The following is a 20,109-nucleotide window of genomic DNA, read 5'->3' on the forward strand; positions in this document are numbered from 1 at the left end:
AAATACCACGTGCAGGTGCGCACGTACAGTGCGATTGAAACTTCGTGGCCCATGCGCAGAAGTTGGTTTTCGGCTCTCAAAAGAAATTTCAGTCGTTGTACTGTTGATATTTGGCTCTGTTGACTAATGAGTTTGCCGACCACTGCCCTATACCATACTTTTTGATTGGCAGGTTGCTGATGTCATACAGTGAGGTTATATCAATGGTCTCTTAGCCTGCTGACAAATTGTGATATAGGGGGAGGTGCATGAGAGTACAAACAGAAAACTAAAGAAGAATCAAAGGGAAAAATAAAAAAGAGAAGTTAATAACACAGATAACAACTCAGATAAAATTCTGGTCTGTGTAATAGACTGACTAAGCAGGTACTTAAAGCATTTTTGCAAAGAAGGGTCCCCAAAAGAATAATCTGATAAATAGAAAGAGGCTACATAAATTTCCCCATACATGCATGTTTTGTTTTATTTAAAAAATAACACTTTAATTTGCTCATTGTCATTTTTATTTTGATCTACTTGTGATAAGAAATCATAATATTTCAAATGTTTATGTTTTTTAATGTACTTAATCTAGTTAGAAGTTGGTCTTGCAGGGACTAAGAGGGGAAAAGAAAAAAATGATTGAACATAAAGCAATAAAGTTAAAGTTGTTTTGCAGAGGCAAATGGAAAGTGGGGAAAGAAAAAGTTAATATGGTTGATAGAACCTAAAGCAATACATTTAATGGTGGTAGAAATCATTGGGACTTTTTGGCTCAGTAGTAGCTGATCTCAGTATTTTCCACCCCATTAAGATCTTATGCTTGATTTTAATTTAATTGATTGAACCTGATTTATATTTTATCAAATAGTGTATTTCCTTAAAACGGGGATATATGCACAATGAACACAAAGAGAATAAGTGAAAAGTAAGAGTCAGCTATTTCTAGACCCTCAGTCCCTGCATCTTGGAAAAACTCTGGAAGCTCTTTGTGTAGCCTGGAAAGTTTTACCTTTTTATGCTTGAATCTAAATACTTTGGCTATAAGCAGATTTTTCTTTGATTGTTTTCATAAAGAATGTAAATGAAATCATTGTTCATGGTGACCCCGCACATGTGACATTTATGCACATCTCATTTTCAGTCTCATTAACAACAGGTATTGGAGACAATACAAATTGAGTTGGGTAATATGTTTTGTGTCAAATGAACAGTCATTTTGTTTGTTTTTGAACAGTCATTTTTATGTGAACTATATCCCGCCATGAACATAATTATTCTAGAATGAGGGTTGTTTGTTTCCTTTGAGGCAAATTGAGAAAAAATATTTTCGAAGATCCAGCTTGAAGCCCTGCATTTTTAGAGTTGTCTGTTGTTTACTAACAAAAAGCACACATACAAAGAGAAGACTGTTTATATTCCCCACAGATATTTTTCATAGAGCCCCTTATGCCATATACTTTATTGAACATCATGAAATTCTTCAGAAAAATTAAAACCTAAAAGAGTTGTCTGGCTAATGTGGCTCAGTGGTTGAGCATCCACCTATGAACCAGGAGGTTATGGTTCAATTTCCAGTCAGGCTCGATCACCAGTGGAGGGCATGCAGGAGGCAGCCAATTTATGATTCTCTCTCATCATTGACTTTTATATATCTCTCTCCCTCTCCCTTCCTTTCCTAAATCAATATAAATACATACATAAATAAATAAATAAATAAATAAATAAATAAATAATTTGTATATCCATGTAAATTTTTATACTCAAATCAAGTTATTAATAAGTATCTTGGCCCAGTCCTTGGACTTCTTCTGTGGCTCCTAATACCATCCATACCTTGATGACTCCAAAATTTATATCTTTATTTTCAAGTTTCCCAGAGGCTCTAGCATCTAACTATCTGCACATCTCTGGTTAGATGTCTAATGATCATTTTAAAATTGACATATCCAAAAGGGACTCTTAATTTTACCCCCCCCCCCGAATTCCTCTTCCATTTTTTTCCATTTAAATGCATGCCAACGTATGCATCTGGATGCTTAAATCACAACTTTACACTCAACTTTGACTCCATTTTCTTTCTCCTCACGTCAAAAGGCAATCCGGAAATAAAACTCAGCCTTCAAAACATACGTTGAATCTGACTACTTTTAAAAACCATATATTTTTTATTGATTACAGAAAGGAAGGGAGAGGGAGAGATAGAAATATCAATGAGAGAGAATCATTTATCGGCTGCCTCCTGCACACCCTCTACTGGGGATCTAGCCCACAATCTGGGCATGCATTCTGACCCGGGATCCAACCGTGACCTCCTGGTTCACAGGCCTACGCTCAACCACTGAGCCATGCTGGCCGGGCCAAATCTGGCCACTTTTTACCACTAACAGTGCAGCCTTCTTGTTGTGTCCCCGCTGTCCCCCATTTGGATAATTGCAATAGCTTAACTGGTTTCTCTGCTTCCACCTTTGATCTCACAGTCTCTCCTTCATCCTGAAGCTCCAGTCATACCCGCTGCTCAGAATCCCCAAAGCCTCCCATTCATCTCAGACAGCCTACAAGGCGCTGTAAGACCTGCCCTCCCACAGCTTTCTGACCTCATTTCTCCATTTCTTTGCTCCTCCACGCCAGCTGTTTCTCGAACATGCTAAGCATATTTCTGCTAAGGACCATTGCACTTGCTAGTTCCTCCGCCTGGAGATTTCTCCCAGAGATATCTACACGGATTGCTGCCTCACATCTCTGAAATCATGGCTCAAATGTTCTTTTGCCACAGAGTCCTCCCTGAACACTCTATATAAAATGTCAACTTCTCAAGGTCCTTCTTTATCTTCCACCTGCAGCTTGATTTTTAACAGAGCATTAAAAATGATTTTAAACCTATTTAATCTCATGATAGATACTTTAGAAAGGGAGGCATCCAAATATGCATTCAACAATCCCCATCCATAAAATTTATTTTAATTGTATTTAATTTATTCTGCCTGACATCTGATTTCTCAGAAAGGAGATGCAATAAAAAGCTTTATTCTTTCCATATTGAGCATAGTGTTTTCTTATTTATAATAAAATATTTACTATGTAATAATATAGGTTGTCCCAAAAATATATACACACACTTTGTAGAAGTGTACTCTTAATCAAATTAAATTTCCAGAAAAAGTTGAAACAATTATTAAAGAATACCATAATAGAGAAAAGTACACCAATCATAAGTGTGCAGATGGATGGCTTTTCAGAAACTAACTGTACTTGTAACCAGTGATTACCTCCAAACTCTCCAAGTCACTCTGCCTCTGCAGGAGGAAAGCACTTTCCTGACTTCTTACAGCAGAGATTCGTTTTGCCTGGTTTTGAACTTTATACAAATAGTATCACCTAATATGCATTCTTTTGCGTACAGCTTCTTTCACTCAATATTATGTTTTTTATTATTCATTCCTGTGTGCATCTGTAATTTGCTTCTTTTATTGTGTTTACAGTCCACCATGGAAAAAGAGCACAATTTATTTATTCATTCTGCTGTTGATGGTCACTGGAGTAGTTTTTAGTTTTGTGCAATTATAAATAGCACCACTAAGAACATTCTTTTCTGTGTCTTTTGGCGGATATGTTCATGAAGCTCTGTTGGGTATGTGTACAATTGCTAGGTTATAAGGTAGGTTCAGTTTCAGTAAATACCACTAAGAGTTCTCAAAATGATCGTATCAATTTACATTCCTATCAGCAGTGTATAAAAATTCTGCTGTTCCACAGTCTTGCTAAAAATTGTTATTTTCTGCCTCAAAAATTTAGACATTATAGTAATACCCTCAACAATAAAAACATAATTTTAAAATTTAGACATTATAGATGAGCTTTATTAAATTGTGGTTTTAATGTGTATTTTCTGATACCTAATAAAGCTGAATACATATTTTATACTCTTATTGGCCATTTGGCTATTATTAGTCATGAAATACAAGTCCAAATTTTTTGTTTATTTTATTTTGAGTTGTATTCCTTATCTCCTTTTTCTAATGTGTTGATTTTAGGAGTTCTGAATAGGAGTCCTTTGTTGTATATATGTGCTAAAATATCCTTCTTTCCATAAGATTTTATGTATCAAAGAATATTCAGAAAACTTTATTTCTCATGTGTTAGAATAATACTCTATGGTTAAAAAGCTCATTACTTAACAGCTATTAGTTCAGCTCTGATATTGCAGTGCAAAACCAGCCATAAACAAACAATTTGTAAGCAAATGTGTGTCAGGACTTGGCCTCTAGCTGGACAGATTAGTCAACCGGACAAGGCAAGATAGGGGAAAAAGAGGAGTAAGATGGTAGCTATAATGTCAAATATTTCAGTATACATGAACTATACATGGAACAAATGTCCCAGTTAAATTTTTTTCTCTATCCTAGGGAAAACGCACTAGCACCAGGATTGTCAGATTGCATTAAAAAGAAACAAATGACTAATATACTTTACTATAAGGCACAAAAAAGTTGAAAGCAAGAGGACAGAAAATTATTCCATGGAAACACCAACAAAAAGAAAGCTTGCAGAACTATACTAATAACAGACAATGCAAACTTTAAGACAAAAATTACTAAAAATAACGAGGGGCATTTCAAATGGCAAAAGGCACAGCCACCAGGAATGTATAACACTCCTAAATTAATAGACATAAGTTTCCAAACATGTAAAACAAAACTGACAGAAACAAAAAATACAGGTGAAACCAGGGTCATAGAAGAATTTAACATACCCAACTCAGTAACTTATACAACAGAAAAAATAATCAGTAGAGATGTAGAAATCTAGGACAACTGATTAACTCTAAGTGGGCAAAACATACTTCTAGGACATAGCACTCAATATGTGTATTACACACATTCTTTTCAAGTTCACACGGAACACTTAACACGATCATATATGTATCTGGACTGTAAAGGAAGTCACAACTTTTCCAAGTGTTAAATCACAGTATATTCTCTGATCACAGTGCAATTGAGAAATGAATAACAAAAATACAATGAGAAAATCCCTAAATACTTAGAAAATAAGTACTGCATTTCTTTTTTTCCCTTTAGAACCCGTTTTATCTCATCACCCTTATCTATATTTTCTGTTTAAGAACAGGTGAAGGCCATCCAGTGGTGGTTCCCACCTATTAGCTGCGGACCAGTCTTCTGAAGAGACCTTCTGACCAGGCACAGGTCCCCTGTGTGCCTACAGACCAGCCTGCGACCCTGGGTTCAGCAGCTGGAGCACCTTTCCAGCTTCTCCAGGGTCTCTGAGGAAGGGGCGGGGAGGCGTGACTTCCTGTGCGTGTTCATGCGGGATCTTGGCTTTAGGGGCCTCATGCACACCTGCGACCCACTGAGCGAGCTCCCTTGTTGTTGCAAGGAATGGCCATGTCCACTTGGGGCAGAGGAGAGGCTGTGTTACACAGAGCAATGACAGGCAGGTTAACATAAGACGCCTCTGTGAGAGGCTGGTGGTCAGCCCTGGGGCCAGTAACCGTGGGAAGTTGCAGCTCCTGGAAGGCTACCGGGATCTGGTGAGTGGAGGTCCCAGGAGTTGAAGCGACCAGCTTTGGCTGTGGCTCTTGTGGCAGCAGCAGATGTCACGTAGTTTGCTGGGCAGCGCTCCTGGAGGATATGACACTGACATCAGCCAGGTTTTCAAGAGCAGCAATGGCACGAGGGGCCGCAGAAGCTCTTCCCAGGTTCTCTTTGAATGTATGAGGCAGATGACATCACTTTTCCTTTCGTAATTGTACTGTGCCACTAGGTGGTCAAGGTTAGTGGCACTGTTTCTGCTGCTAGGAATTAGAGGACATCCTCCTCCTTCGTTTGCAGGACATCAAGGGCTCAGGAAATTGTTTCACTTTAAGTTGTGAAGGAAACCCAGACAATGTCATATGAACTCCTCTCTGGGTAGAGCAGAAAAAGCAATAATTCATTTCTAAATAACCCATGTATCAAAGGTGGGATCAAAATAAAAAATTTAAATACTTAAAAATAAAGAATAGTAAAAATGTAACATCAAAACTTGTGGGATTCGGCCAAAGCAGTGGTCAGAGGGATGTTTATAATCTTAAATGCACATATTAAAAGAAAAAAAAATCTGAAATTTTATCATGTAGGCAGCCATTCAAAAGTTAGCATACAAAACAGCAAATTAAACTCAAAGAATGTTGAAGGAAGGAAATATATTAAGAACAGAAATTAAAGAAAGTGTAAACATACACCAGAGTAAATCAGTACTACTTATATTGATAAATATCTAGCAAAACTGACCAAGAAAACTATAGCAGATAAAAGTCATCAACAGCAAAATCCCAGAGATTAAAAATTATATGTATAAATTTATGTCAATAAATTTGAAAACTTAGATGAAATATGTAAACTGTATAGGAGAAAAGAGGAAATCTAAATAGATATTTAAATAAAATGGAAACAACAAAAAACTTCCACAAAGAAAATTCCAGGCAGAAGGACTCACTAATAAAATCTTCCAGACATCAAAGTAAGTCTCATTAACATCTTAAAGAAAATCTTCCCAAGAAGAGAGAAAAAAAGAAAGCCATCTAGTTAATTTTATGGCCATTGTAACTCTATTTCAAAAACAGGAAACATACAGTCCAATTTATCTCATATACATAGGTGCAGAATTTCTCAATAAAATAACCCAACAAGTTTAAGTTTATTCTAGGAAGGAAAATAATGCCATTTTAACATCTAAAAATTAATTCCCTGCATCAATAGCAAAAAGAGGAAAAATACCATAATCTTGACAGATGCAGAAAAATCATTTGATAAAATCCAATACCTATTTTGTTGTTGTTAATCTTCACCCATGGATATTTTTCCATTGATTTTTAGAGAGTGGAAGGAAGGGGGAGAGACACACAGAGAGAAAAATGGATGTGAGAGGACACATAGATTAGTTGCCTCCAGAAAGTGGACCAGGGCCAGGGATGTGCCCTTTACCAGAATCAAACCTGAGATTCTTCAGTCCATGGGCTGACGCTCTATCCACTGAGCCAAGCTGGCTAGGGCATCCAATACCTATTTTTGACAAGAAAATAAATCCCTTAGGAAACTAGGGTTCACTGGGGACTTCCTCAATGTACAGAAAACAACACTCTTTATGGTAAAATGATAAAAGCTTTCCCCCTATACTGAGAAGGAGAAAACAATGCCTAATGTCACCATCCAACACTTTAATGGAGATGGTGCCCTAGGCCACCCAGCCAGCTCTCAGAAACTGGCATACTTCAGTACCTAGCAATAGCTCTGGTCGCTGATGTTGCTATTCCTGCACCTACCAGGAACAGCACTCGTCTCTACTGCAGGGCTTGGCTTACACTGATGTTGGCCTGTGTCTTTTATTGCCCCCTGTTTTCTATTTGACTTTCTACTTTATGTCAGTTCACCTGTACTACCATTAATTCACTCTTCATGCATTTCACGAACCCCATTGAAAAGAAGATTCACACCGTCACACTGGAACACCATTGGACATTATCTTGAAAGGCAGAACATTTGCACACAATACAACCCAGCAATTTCACTCCTAGATATGCCCTGGAGAAAATGTTGTACCTATGGACCAGGGGCAATTAAAAGAAAGCTCTCGGTAGCACAGAGCATGGTGGGTTTTTTCCTACTATAAATAATATTTTTTTTGGCCTGGCCGGTGTGGCTCAGTGGTTGAGCATCTATCTATGAACCAGGAGATCACGGTTCGATTCCAGTTAGGGCACATGCCCAAATTGTGGCTCTATCCCCAGTGTGAGGCGTGCAGGAGGCAGCCAATCAATGATTCTCTCTCATCCTTGATGTTTCTATCTCTCTCTTCCTCTCCCTTCCTCTCTGAAATCAATAAAAAAAAGTATTAAAAAAAGAATAGCTTAAAAAACAGAATTGATTAATAAATTGTGGAAGATTAATCAATAAAGTGCATTATTATGAAAAAAGTAAAATAACACAAGTAAACCATGCTTCATGTACACACAACTGTTTATTCCTGTATTATTACTTATTACTATATTATTTTCCATACAAACAACTGTAAACCTACTTTCGCCCCGCCCTGTACATGCTTTATATATATACACACCAAATTGCCAAGTCTTTTATTACACATGATAATAAATAGAGGATAAAAGTTGTGCAGTGGTGAGTGGTGATTCCTTTGCTATGGAGTACAGAGGCACCTACATTACATGATGGCTTATCAGGTGCTTTGTCTTAATTGTATCTAACAGATGAAGCTCATCTAAATGCTTTAAACCGACCAGCTGTTGCTTCTTCCTTCTCTGATAACACACATCCAATAAAGAAGAAATTTACAAGAGTTGCTGAGCTCTTGGCAGACCTCTGTGATCAGATGATATCCTAGGCTTGTAGCCACCCTATGGATGAACTTTCTTTGGGCTGGACATCCAACCCTGCTCCAGGCGGCTGTGCGTCTCTCACACACACTGAGCTGAGGAAGCCTGTGGATGTGGCGGGCGTTCTGCAGTGTCTCTAGGAGAGAGAATGCCATGCGTAGCAGCTTGTTTGGTTTGTCCAGCACACAGAATGAGCTCATCTAGCAAAGATTAAGGTACAAAGTTCTAAACAGACTGCCCCTTTCACCAGAAGGCAATTTAAATCTCAACAGAATGTTTCTTGCATTTTAGAGCTCTCACTCACTTGGAAAACATTTCTTATAAAAGTTTTTCTGGCCTTAAAATTTTATAGTACCTGAAAGCTAGGGTTCACTGATGTAACATTTGTTTTTGTTCCTTGGACCATTCTGGAGAGTTTAATCCACAGCTGCAACTGGTACCTTGCCTTAGTCAAAATTCTACTTTGTCTTTAGGATGAAATTGCTCACATATGTGACTAAGTAAGCTTGAGTCCCAACAGTAATTTATTAAAAATTTAACAGAACTTAGTTTTTGTAGAAAAAAGCAATTTAGGAAAATCATTTGGCATTGCTTTTGCTCAGCAAATTATTGTGTTACTGATTTTGCATTAGCTAGAAAAAACACCTTCAAAACAAAGAAGAAAAATAATTCATTTTTCTTATATTTATGTTTTAATTTTCTTTTTTATACATACTGAATATTTCAGAGTTTGTAGGTTAGTAAAAGCATCTCAACTATTCAAGGAAAAAGTAGGTGGCTCAATTAAATCGTTATTTGTTTCTGAAAGTCTATACATTCCAACTTTTGTAATTAAGAATAAAGAAGAAGTCACAGCTTGACCAGTGGGGCTCAGTGATTGAGCATCAACCCATGATCCAGGTGGTCACAGTTCGATTCCTGGTCATGGCACATGCCTGGATTTGGGGGCTTGATCCCCAGTGTGGGGCATGCAGGAGGCAGCCTACCAATGATTCTCTCTCATCATTGATGTTTCTATCTCTCTCTCCATTTCCCTTCTTCTCTGAAATCAATAAAAATATATTTTAAAAAAGAAAGAAGAAGTCACATAGCTGTTAAAAATGTTCTGGGTGAAATGAAAATTTTAGGATTTTAGAATCTCAAACTTCTAGATAACTGGTCATTAGAATCACTTGGCAAAATATTTTAACCTCAACTGGCTTTACCCAATTATAAATATTTTACAGTTTTGTAAATGACTTAAAATCTGCAGTGTGGATTGTTGCTAAAAGTTGTAGTCACTTTAAAACTTTCTTGAAGATGTGACTTTCAGCTTTTACCTTGCTGATCTATCTAGTTTCATCTCTTGCCACTCCTTTTTGTGAATTTAATGCTCCATCTCTACGAACTGACCTATATTTCTGTAGTCACCATGCTCTCTCACACTCCCATGCCCTCAGCATGCTCTTCTCTGCCAAGGATGCTGCCCCCGCCCCCCCCCCCCCCCCCGCCGTGTGCCCTGCATACCTGGCAATGTCCTATTAATGCTTCAAATCTTAACCCAAATACCATTTTCTGTGTGCAGCTGTTAGTGTTATTTCCTTTATAGCAAGTATACTCATCCAACATTCAATGCAGGTTTATTGAGCATATGCTGTATACTTAGCAGTATTTTAGACACTGGGAGAGAGGATTACATAAAAATACCAAACGTTTCTGCTCTTGTGGAGGTGGATTATCCTGTGATTGTTCATTTGCCCTCTGTCTCCCCAGTGGTCCGTATTAAACTTGAGAGCAGAGGTCTTATCTTTGTGTCCTTGGCACCATGCATAGTGCCTGGCTAATAGCAGGAACTGAACAACAATTTATGACTAAGAAATAACCTTATACTCACTTTCAAAGGACAAATTGAACCAAGGAGAAATGTCATAGGTGTCAAAGGACAGACTCCTTTTCAAAATGGTTGTTTCAAGTTTTCCTTTGAACATGAAGGTAATGAAATAATCCATTGACCTTATACCCTAAAGCAATCTCTACATGATGTTTCTTTCTTTCTTTCTTTGCATTTATATTATTTACCTCTGCTCCTGAGTAATTCAGGTATCATGATGCTACTTCTAGGAAGAAGTGTAACTTCTAAGCAGAGGCGGTACTAGGAACATTGTGAGGGAACAGAGATCCCATCTTGCCTGACTTCAAACTGTCTTTTATTCCAGACAAACCCTCTTTTAGAAACTCAGCATACCCTCTGCTCCATAGTTAAACTTGCTTTCAGGGAAGGCTCTGCCATTATGATATTAGGTGATTGTTTACATCTGAGTGAGAATATGTGAATATATGAAACTATATTACCTTTTCCACTGAATTTGTATTGATTCTAGTGGACAAATGGAATGCTGTGATTCTAAGAGAATTTTAAGTAATGAGATATATTTTTGATAATAAGTATTCTCCCTACCTCCCTGAAACCATAAAAGATATATGCTTATGGCATATTCTTCTATTTGTTTTTAGTGGTCACCCTTGGCAAATTCAAATATGAGTTGGTGGCTGGTGGTACTTAAAAATAAGGAACTGAAAAAGCATGCTCCATCCTGAAACATACAGACAAACACACATGTAGATTGGAGGTTTGGCCTGTCCTGTGTGGCTCAGTTGAGCATTGTCCCATGCTCCAGGAGGTTGCTGGTCTGATTCCTGGTCAGGGCACATGCCTGGGTTGCCAGCTCGATCCCCAGTAGGGGGTGTGCAGGAGGCAGTAGATCAATGTTTCTCTCTCATAGATGTTTCTGTCTCCCCCTCCCTCTCCCTTCCTCTTTCTGAAATCAATAAAAACAAACAAAACAAGACTGAAAGTTTGGATGGAGTCAGCGTATAGCCACTTGAAGAGAGAGGCTGGGCAGTGGTGGTGAAAATGGCTTCTATAATGTTCTCTTTCTAGGAAGACATACACAGGTTTGATTCTCTGAAAGGATTCTAAATATCTTTAGAGCAGAAAGTGTCTCTCGAACAAAACTACTGTGGGTTTATTATTTCGAAGTTTTAGACTGTAATGGTTCTATTCAGGGCAGAATTACTTAAAGGAAATGACCATAAAATCCTTTCAGTTTTTTTCCTTACTAATGTAGTTTTAGTTTGTTCAATTCACTGCACTGCAGCTTATGACCAAAACCATTATGGAGCTCCTACCACATAAAATAGTCGCTATTAAAATCCTACCTGTGGAGCTCTTGAGATAACTTTATTTTCTTTCTGTGTTAGAAATATTATTTTATTCTCTGGCTTCTCTATGTCTTACTAGAAACAAGTACACTGCTATCAAATATTGAAAAGTACACAAAAATGTGTTTGGATTCACCTGGTGCTACTGTCTACTACTCATTACATGGAAATGATTATTTCAGTATCCTTTTACCTTAAAAAGAATTGAAAATCAACATTTAATTCCATCATTTATTCAACTAACATATATTGAGCATCCACCATGTATGTGCTAAACTCTTAGTTCTCTTCTGGATATTCAATAGTAAACAAAATAGTCACTTTCCTACTCTCTTGGAGCTTACAAGCAGGAGGCAGATGTATGTAAGAAAAATAAAAACAAACAAAACCTCACAAAGAAATAAACACGTTATAATAAATGCTATGAAGAATATGCAAAAGCAAAAAGATTATAGTTGAGTCTAATTTATATTGGAATCATATAAATACAATCAAGGAAATCGTTACTTAAAGCCCCCAAGTGACTTCCTGTCACATTTAAAATTGTGGACATTCAACCCATGAACCAGGATGTCATGGTTCGATTCCAAGTCAGGGCACATGCCCAGGGTTCCAAGCTTGATTCCCAATGGAGGGCATGCAGAAGACAACCCATCAATGATTCTCTCTCATCATTGATGTTTCTATCTCTCTCTATCTCTCTTTCTCCCTTTCTCTCTCTCTCTCTCTCTCTCTCTCTCTCTCTCTCCTCTCTCTCTCTCTCTCTCTCTCTCTCTCTCTCTCTCTCTCTCTCTCTCTCTCTCTCCCCCCATCCCCTCTGAAATCAATACAAATGTATTTTTTAAAAAGAAATAAAATAAAATCATGGACATGGACAATAGTGTGGTGATGGGGGGGGGAAGTCATAGAAGAGATAAATGGTGATGGGAAAATTAAATTAAATTTTTAAAAAAGGAGAAGAAGAAAAAGGACCTATAGCTAAGACTACTTTACCCAGCAAGGCTATCATTTAAAATTGGAGGAGTAATAAAGAGTTTCCCAGACAAGAAAAAGCTAAAGGAGTTTGTTACCACCAAACCAGTATTTCAAGAAATGTTAAAGAACCTGCTTTAAAAATAAATTTAAAAACTCAAATTCAAAGTGTATACTGACATGTTCAAAATACTATATGGTTTTGTAGCCACCTTTCCAAACTCCATTTGCAACCTTTTTCTCCCTCACTCACATACTTTATTCACATGGTCTTCTTGCTATTGCTCAGTACTCCAAGCCTTCTTCTGCTTCAGGGCTCAGAATCTGTGATTTTCTTGGCTCTTCCCCTGATTTTTCATGACTGGCTTCATGATAGTCAGACCTCAGCACCATAGAACCTCTTCAGAAAGCCTTTCCCTGGTTATCCAATTTAAATAGCTCTTTACTTCCACCTACCTTTTCACCATTACATTACCTGTTTGATCTTCATTGATCTTAGAGCTATTTGACATTCCTGAGTATGGTGTGTGTATATGGTGTGTCCTTTGTTTACTTGCTTATTTTTGGTCTCTCTCACTGTAAGGGAGGCTTCTTGAGACCAAATGTGAGACCACAACAATGACCCCAGAACCTAGATTAGTGTTTGGCATGTGATCATTTTTATTTCTTTGTCTAGATCCATCTCTGAGTCAATATGCTAAGTGTAGCCAAACCCAATCCAGGGCTTTCTGTCCAGCTTGAATCAATAACCAGGTAGGAGATTCAGCTGTGATTGATATCTATAGAGAAATCTTAGTCAATCACATACACACATTTCAAGAAAATAAAATTGAGTGTAGAGTCACAGAACAGTTAAGTCCACTTAGGGGAAAATTTTTTCTAAAACAGCAGAGATATACCTTGGTTGAGACGTATGTTCAAATTGCATTTTTCAAAAAGAACACATATTTTTACTCAAAAACACCTGCAAATTGCCCTTTTTAAAGTTCTAGCATGTTTCCCCAGAATAGAGGAAGGAGTTGCTTCATAGCTTCATCTAAAAATACAGGAAGATATTTTATAAAAAAATTCCTGGTGCTCAGCCCTCAGTTAAAATAAAACATTTCCTCTGAAAAATTATTTATTCCTTTATGGAATAGTTGATATTAAAAGAAACAACAACAACAACAAATGTTGCATTTTAATTGTAAAGGCATTAGTGTTAGTGGTGGTTTCCTTAGTATTACGTAAGAGTAGCTAAACTACACTTGCTAACATTTTGCTGGCGTCTCAGCACACCTGCCATGGGCCTGGAACTTACTGAAATCAAAACAAAAAACTAATTTTGGAAGAGTAATCCAGTTCCCTCTGATATCCTTGGTCCTCACATTGCATTTTTAGAAGATTGAGGAAGAGATAGTGGGTTAGCATCTACAAAAAGTGAAAACAGCAATATCCAAATCAAATCAGAATAGAAAATGAAGGAGAAAAAAGTCCCTTATAAATAAAAATCTTTTTTATTTTCATTTTTTTCTTTATTGATTAAGGTATTACATATGTGTCCTTATCCCCCCATTGCCCCCTCCACCCCTCCACTCATGCCCTCACCCCCCTGTTGTCTGTGTCCATTGGTTAGGCTTATATGCATGCATACAAGTCCTTTGGTTGATCTCTATAAATCAAAATCTTAATAGATAACTTGCTACATACCTATAACTAACTGGTAGAAAGGACTTTGGGGTCCCTTCTACCAGTGAGTAGGGAAGGTTGAAACTTTTTGAGTCCTCCCTCTTTTAAAAGAGGGAACTAGAAATGTCTATTTGAAGTCATGTGGAGGAAGAGCTCCCACAGGTCCCAGTGCTTAGTTTTCTGTGCGACAGAGAAATCTCTGCCCATCTGGGACAATGCCAGGGGAGGGGCTCAATGCAGTGGCTCCTGCAAAGAGTACCCTTACTCATTACACAGTGTGGCTGCTTGCTTTGTCCTGATCAGTTGTCATTTGGGGGCTGGGTGGACAAGGCTCTGTGACCTCTGTGATGAAGCACCTTTGTGGTGACTAGGGAGCTGGAGAGGAGACTGAGGTGGAGTGCTGAAGCATGACAAGATGCTGAAAGGGTTCTCCATGGGACAAATGTGTTTTCAAAGTATTGGGAATTTCAGCAATTGGGTTTATTCTCATAAAATTTTTGTTTATCAAAGGCCTTGGTTATATAATAAAAAGGAATCATTTTTCTTACCGCAAGAGAGTATGGCATCTGCATTCTAGCTTTGAATGTACTTGGAATAGATATTTTATTCTTCTTCCTAAATAAGACTTTTCTAGTAACAACTGAGAGTGTATTCAGGGGAAATAAGTTGTAATGGGGATCTTTCTCCTTTTTCTCCAGGTAGCATCCATCTCTAATCTATGAATTGACAAGTTTGATCATCTAAAGAGAGGTTTATTGCTAACGATTCTGGCTCATCAAGTTCTATAGGGATGTTAAAATTGGCTTTTTCTTCTTCTTCACCATATAGAAGACAAACATGTTATCGACAGACTACTTCTGATTGCTGACAGACAAAGAAGATCTGATATGGGAAATCCTTCTTAAGCTTCAATATATAAAAATTACAAATATAACAGCAATACTCCCCCGCCCAACTCTTAACTGTATACTTGAGCTCCAAAGAGAGTGGAAGCATCAGGCAAATTGATGCAGAGGGAATTCAAATTCAGGTCAGTGAATTGGATGAGACGTGAAGGCCTGACAGGGGCTCTGTGTCTGCAGAGGCTGGAGCTGGACTCCGCAATCAACTCAGGGCATCAAGACAAACAGGCAGAAACAAGTGAAATGAAAGAGTCAGAGAATGCATTAAATAGGAGAATTTGGGTGCATAATGTAGATATATAAAAAAGAACAGGTAACTTTGAAAACAAACCAAAAAAGAATGTTTTGAGAATAGTAAAACTTGCAGAAACTGAAGTTTTAAAAGTGCAACTAAAAGAGTGAACAATGTATTCTTTGAATAAAAAAAATAGTGAATTGAAAGATTGGTGAAAAAAGACAGAATAAAATTGAACATAGATTAAGAGATGAAAAATATTAAAAAAAAGATGCTTAGATCAATAGAGGATAAATTTAAAAATCTACATATGGTGATAAAATTCCAGGAAAAAAAGAAGGAATATTAAACAAGATAATGGCTCAGAACTTCCTAGAATTGAAAACAGTTCTCAGGTTGAAGAAGTACACTAAGATCTCTCATGAAAGAGAAAAATAAATTACATGTAGAAAAACCACAGCAAAATTTTAGAATATCAAATAAGAAGAGAGCTACTTAGTTCACCAGAGAGAAATGCCAGATAAGTTACAAAGGAAAGATGATTAGAAGTTATAAAGGCAACAGATTTCTTAGAAGGTACAATCAATGCCACAAAACAGTGAGATAATAGTTTCAATGTTATTATGTAAAACCATTGTCAATCTAGAATTCTATACAGCCAAACTATAACCTGAGAAAGCAAAATTAAAATATTTTAAACTATTAAAAATTGAAGGGACATGTTTCCTAGGGATAAATTGGATTATTTCAGGTGTCAATCTGTCATTGGTACTGACATTCTGATTTGGAAGTTTAAGTATTGGGAGGTAGATCCTGAATAACAAAAATGGACAGATATGGATCTGATCTACTGATGCTAACTATCTATTATTCCCTTTTTGATGTGCCTTCCAGAATGAAGCAGTTGAAGGAGCATAAGATGATTCATAAGATGTTATGAATCGTAATGTAAATATCTGTGTTTTCCGATGGTCTTAGGTGACCCTGCTAGTGGTTCTCAACCTGTGGGTCGCGACTCACAGGTTGAGAACCGCTGCTGTAGAGCCTAAGACCATCAGAAAACACAGATATTTACATTACGATTCATTAACAGTAGCAAAATTACAGTTGTGAAGTAGCAACGAAAATAATTTCATGGTTGGGGGTCACCACAACATGAGGAACTGTATTAAAAGGGTCGCGGCATTAGAAAGGTTGAGAACCACTGCCTTAGAGGGAAGAAGGGGAAAAGGAATAGCGAAGGTGTGCTCCCCTTGGGGAAAGTGTGCCCTGGGTCCTTCATCCTGAGCATATTTGTCTCTCTTGCAGGTAGAAATCTTAGGTAAGAGTCTCAGTAGAATGTTCCTCAGCTTTCCAGGTGTGCTCTTTGAGGGTTGTGGTCTCCACTGATGGGTAATACCCAGGGCTGGGGGTCATTAGTCAATGCAGCTGTTCCTGAGACTGCCACGATGTCATTTGTTTAGGTTTGCTGCTTTTCTGGGCTTGGAGCTGAAATACAACTGGGGCCTAGATATTATTTTTAGGAAGGAAAAGGTCAGGGGGTCTAAACTGCATGACTAGTGATATGAAAGATCAGGGGTCCAAACCAGTGATAAGCTAGGAGAAGAAAGGTTACCTTGGGGCCAAGGTTCTTGTTTCACCAGTCCTGCCCCTTGCTGGGCATTAGGGCTTTCTGCACTGGTGAGTCTTTGTACCTGGCCCATTGTCCTTACTCTGCTCATGTCTGTCTAATTGCCTATAACAGTTCCAGGAGAACTTGTACTTTTCTCAGGAAATTCTCAGGAGTTATATTTGAGGCACTTGCTGCAGAATTAAACTACTACTATCTCTTTTTAAGGTAATGAAATGAGTAAGTGAAAAAGTGATTTGGCCTGGTACATACGTATTAGGCAGCACCAAGACACTGCTTGGCCCAGATTACCACTTCGCTCCTGAGACACACTGTGGCTTCTTTTGTAAGTACAGGGTGTAGTTATATCCTGTAACAACAGATACCAGGCCTTTTATAGACGAGGTAGACAACACTTGTGCTTTCTATCTAACACAGAGAAATGTGCAGGAGCAGCATTGATCTCTAGGTTAATGTGGTTGAGTATTTATGCTTGGGACTTTTATTTCATTTTGTGCCAAGAATGCAGTTACACTGTGCAAAAAAAAGTATTATTTGTGATATCTGGTTTGATCTGTATATTTTAATTAATGTTAAAGCCATTGTCTCTTTTTCTATCTGGGCAAGGTTGCAGAGTTTGCCGTGCACACAGATTCTTCTAAAAGCTGAACATTATTTTAGATCTTAAGAATTTTAACATGGAAGTAAATTAGGTATCTTTAATATATTTGTGAAACCTAACTGAATTCACATCTAAATGGGGTACAGTGTTTTGATATCATTCTCTTCCTGGAGTAAATTTAAACTTTTTGTTTGTTTGTTTTACACTAAGCCTAAAAAACCTGGAAGAATGGAAGTAGTGAGTTTGACAATGGCTAAGTAAGTCTTGATTATAATGTGTTTTATCGTTAATCCTATATAATACAGAGCTAATATGCAAATGGTTGTCATGCCCTCACACCCTTGTGCCCTTGTGCCCTCACACCTTCGCGCCCTTGCGCCGGGGCCGGGAGACCTGAGGTTGAGCCAGGAGACCTGAGGCTGCGCCCCCCACCCAGCACCAGGCCAGTGGACCTGAGGTTGCGCCCCTTGCCCTGTCGGGCTTGACGGTGATGGGGCTGGCTAGGTCTGGGTCTTGCGCAATTTCGAGGCATGTGCAGGTGGGTGGGGACTTGACTCTGGGTCCCTCGGCACACCCCAGACTCTGACAGTAGGGAGGTATTCATATACATTTTACTAAGATTCTTTCATCTCTGACACTTCTATTACAGAGAAAGGATAAATAGCAATATTAAAATATTTCCTCTAGTTAATTCCCTTTTAATGTGTACAAATTTCATGCACTGGACTACTAGCCTGTCCTATCTAATAAAAGAGTAATATGCAAATTGACCATACCTCCACTACACCACCAGCCACGCCCACCAGCCACGCCCACCAGCCAATCAGGAGCAAATATGCAAATACACCCAACCAAGATGGCTACGGCCACAGAGAGCAGGAGGGAGGCTTGGGTTTCCCCGGCAATGGAAGAAGCCAAGCTTTCTGCCTGCCCTTGTCAGTCTAGGCCTCCACTCAAGGCTACAAAGTTTCAATGATAGGAGATACATAAACCCAAACAGAAATGGCGGCAGCCACGGAGCTGGAAAGAGCAGGAGGCTAGGGTTTCCCGCGGTGATGGAGGAAGCCAAGCTTCTGCAGCCCTGGCCGGCCCAGGCCTCGCTTAAGGCTACAAACTTTCAATTATAGAGAATACATAAATCCCAACAGAAATGGCTGCCACCACGGAGCAAGCAGAAGGCTTGGCTCTGCTCCAGGCTACAAAGTTTCAATTATAGAAGATAAATAAACCCCAGATACCAGGGCCTCTGCTTGGGTCGCCAGGGGGTGTGGCCGGCCTGCAAACCACCACAGGCCTCTCACCCAGGCCGCCCCATGCCCCAAGGGGACCCCCACCCTGATCCAGGACACCCTTCAGGGCAAACCAGCTGGCCCTCACCCATGCACCAGGCCTCTATCCTATCTAATAAAAGAGTAATATGCAGATTGACCATCACTCCAACACACAAGATGGCTGCCCCCATGTGGTCAAAGATCCTGCCCCCATGTGGACACAAGATGGCCACCACAAGATGGCCAGCAAGGGAGGGCAGTTGGGAGGGACCAGGCCTGCAAGGGAGGGCAGTTGGGGGCGATCAAGCCTGCAGGGGAGGGAAGTTAGGGGTGACCAAGCTGGCAGAGGAGGGAAGTTAGGGGTGACCAGGCCTGCAGGGAAAGGCAGTTGGGGGGGACCAGGCCTGCAATGGAGGGCAGTTAGGGGTGACCAGGCCTGCAGAGGAGGGCAGTTAGGGGCAAACAGGCTGGCAGGGGAGCAGTTAGGCATCAATCAGGCTGGCAGGGGAGTGGTTAGGGGGTGATCAGGCTGGCAGGCAGAAGTGGTTAGGGGCAATCAGGAAGGCAGGCAGGCGAAGAGTTGGGAGCCAGCAGTCCTGGATTGTGATAGGGATGTCCGACTGCCCGTTTAGGCCCGATCCCAGAGGGATCGGGCCTAAACGGGCAGTCGGACATCCCTCGAGGGGTCCTAGATTGGAGAGGGTGCAGGCTGGGCTGAGGGACACCCTCCCCCCGTGCACGAATTTCGTGCACTGGGCTTCTAGTAGTTATATAATAGCAATGAAATATGGGTTATATGATAGAATATAAAAAATTTCAACAAAACATTCATGTTTACTATTACTATTACTCACAGTAAGTACTGCATGAAAATCAACAAGAACCCTTCTTTCTCTGAAAACCAAATCACCATCAACACTGCCACAGCCAAAATAAAAAGAATACAACCCTTTCCTCTTGCTGCTTCTGACCTGTTGTAATTAACCTAGTTAGTAATAACAGGAAAGGAGCAAAGAGAAGGCCAAATATTGTAGGTGTGTTATTTGTGCAGCTTTGCCAGGCAGTTGCAGTTTAATACTCCCCAGGGAGCCACTGGTCCATTCCCCACAGATCACTTGGGGAAGGTTCCGGACAGGGTGGAGAATAGACGCATGCCCAGTAAAGTCTGGGTGACATAGGGAAGGTACTTGCCTATCAATCACACCTGGAAACAGGTCATTGGCCAGAGAAGGTGTGGCCACTGCAAGCATGGGAAGATTTA

The sequence above is a fragment of the Plecotus auritus genome, assembly GCF_963455305.1.
Source record: "Plecotus auritus genome assembly, chromosome: 6".
NCBI classification, from domain to species: Eukaryota; Metazoa; Chordata; class Mammalia; order Chiroptera; family Vespertilionidae; genus Plecotus; species Plecotus auritus.